The sequence below is a fragment of the Saccostrea cucullata genome, unplaced genomic scaffold, assembly GCF_032062105.1.
Source record: "Saccostrea cucullata isolate Sc308-1 unplaced genomic scaffold, CSIRO_AGI_Scuc_v1 ctg4502, whole genome shotgun sequence".
In the NCBI taxonomy this organism is placed as follows: domain Eukaryota; kingdom Metazoa; phylum Mollusca; class Bivalvia; order Ostreida; family Ostreidae; genus Saccostrea; species Saccostrea cuccullata.
In genome coordinates, this window is record NW_026940682.1 from 1 (window position 1) to 2,720 (window position 2,720).

At 32.2% G+C, this 2,720-nt stretch overlaps 1 pseudogene; it reads left to right on the forward strand.

Annotated features, from left to right (window-relative positions):
• Positions 1–935: 935 nt before the first annotated feature.
• LOC134256000 (uncharacterized) lies at positions 936–2,416 on the forward strand (annotated as a pseudogene).
• The last annotated feature ends 304 nt before the right edge of the window (positions 2,417–2,720 follow it).

Genomic DNA, 2,720 nt, shown 5'->3' on the forward strand with positions numbered 1-2,720 from the left:
TTTGAGATATAAGATAGTACAGAGTATATCATCCCTTATTTATGAAGCAATTTACTATTGTCACCTGCATATCGAGTTCATGTCTTCAACTTTATTGATAAGATGTGCAAGACTGCATGCTCTACGTTCGTGAATGAATATTTACTAAATGAGGCAAGTTATTGGCAAATAAGGTGATACAATGATATCAACAGTCTCGTTAAAAGTCAAATGTTGCAAATTCTGTGCAAGATAAACTGACATTGATAGCAAAATCAATAAGTCAAATGTTGACTGACTTTTTATATAAACAATTTGTTAAGTCACAGTTAAAATAAGTTGTCCAAAGGTCCCTTGATCTTGACCTATCTTTTCTAAAATAAGAACTAAGCTCCGTTTTAAATCGAAACATTTTTTTTCAAATTTAATCTTCCGATATGTAATAGTAGATTATAAGAGCTATTCAACTGCATAAAAAAAATTTCACCTTTAATTTCCTGTGATCCTAACCGTCCATTTCTTTAATTTGACATCTGCTTGACATCTGACAAATACTATTTATAGATATTTATAAATTTTAGGTTGTTGACAAATGTTGAGCGCAATTGCTTATACTTAATGTAATGCGAATCTAAATCAATTAAAGAAAATGTACATGTGTAATTTAATTTGAATAAAATGTGTAATTTAATTTAAATAACAGTACTATAATTTTCTAACTTTCGTTCAATAAATAAAGTAAACTATTAAAGATATGATGTTTGAAAAACTATTCCTGTGATTAATTTTTTTTAATTGTATCCTTCTTAAGAATCCCTTAAAGTAATTCCCTAGTACTCATACGTCATAAGTATTTGTAAATAACAGAACCGATATCGGTATAGCTTATCGTTCCGTATTGACCGTTTTTGGCTTGACTTTTAGACGGCAAGCTTAATATCCGGTGATGAAAAATAATGCCTCGTATAAAAGGAAAGTTTTGTAAAGCCACGAAGGCGGAGCGATTAGAACGTTTAGCGAAGGCAAGGGTAGCACGATGGACAAGAACATCATTCGCAGCCCAGCAGTCTACACCCATTACGGATAAATCTATTCCATATGCTGACCTGCGTATACGTGCGCTCAGCCGAGTGGCGAAGCCGCCAAAGGGGAGTATTGTGGGTCAACAAGAGGAGGTACATGATGCAAAAGCAACTGAATTTGGGTGGCGTTGTGGTCGACGAATTGTAGAGCTAGGTAAGAAACTACAAATAAAATATATCATTTTTGATTTTTTTATTGGAAAAATAAGGCCAATGTCAAATCCCTTTTTCACAGGTACTTGATTCTTGATTTAAAAATATGTACATTTTTTTTTACATATTCAGAAGGCATGCATATTTATTAATCAAGACCCAAGTACCTGTGATTTACTGTCCAACTTTACATGAGAAATGATGAACCACAAACTATTAATCTGTGTAGGTAAACAAGGAAATAAAGAAAATTATTATTTATTTTCATGTGTTTTAGGGGTTCTTGCTGACGGGTTAAAAGCTTGTCAGTTATGTGGCCACCCTCTCCATCTGAAAGATTGTGTGGATGAAAAGAAATTTGGATTGGCACACGTTTTGTTGGTGAGGTGTAGCTATATAGAATGTGGGCTGGTGAATTATGTTCCCTCAGGAAGCAAGCATAAGACAAGCAACCGTGCAAGTGCATGGGATGTTAACACAAAATTAGCTACAGGTAAATCTTCCTGAAATTATAACCAAAGTATCTTGAATCTTTCCATTTTTGTTTTAGAAATACTGAGCATAAAGACATTAAATAATTTATTTTACAGGTATGGTAAATGGAGGTTTCGGTGAGAACCATATCAATGGATTGTTATCTGCTTTGAACATTCCTACAATAATGCAGGCAACCTTAACTAGCTTGAAGTCCAGAGAAGGGAAATTACCTCATCTCAACAAAATGGCAGAGGACAGTTGTAATAAACATCTCAATGGAGAAATCAGCTTGTCAGTAATTAAAACCGTCTATCACTTATAAGAAATAATACATATATATAGTAAATATACCCCTACACAATCTTAAGAGAATATATTTTACTAATAAGTTGCATCTTAGATTAATGAAATAATAAATTTCAGTGTAATAAGTTTGATTTTTATATGATTAATTACAGGAGTGATGGCAATCTCACAGCATGATTTGATGGAACTTGGCAACTTTTACTTCACGCAATAAATGTACACTCAGTTGAACGTCACCATAATGGAGAGTTTTACCATGAACTATCTGGTATGTGAAATATGTAAAACTCTATACATTTGTTGTATTTCACTCTTATTTGGAGAGATTTGAACATATAAAGGCTGGTAATTTGTTTATATGTTGACACATATGTGATTTGCCAGGTTTCCTGTATGATGTTTTAATGGGGTACCCATAGTTTTTTGGGCGTGGCTCAAGATTTAATGTGATGACATATGAATTTTATCTCTTTAATCTGTTCAGTAGATATCTTTCTTTATTTTTAAATTTATTTTAAAAGTTTGGCTTAGAGGAAAATTAAGAAAAATGCAGTTAAGTATTTCTTTCTGTCATGGCGTGTTGAATTTTTTTTGTGGGTATGTTGTATAAATAGTAAAAAAAAGAATATTCTCCACTGCATCTCTTCCATTAAGATAAACAATTTTTATCATAAGGATACATATTGATATGATTTAGCAAAGTATGGACAATGTTTTTAAATT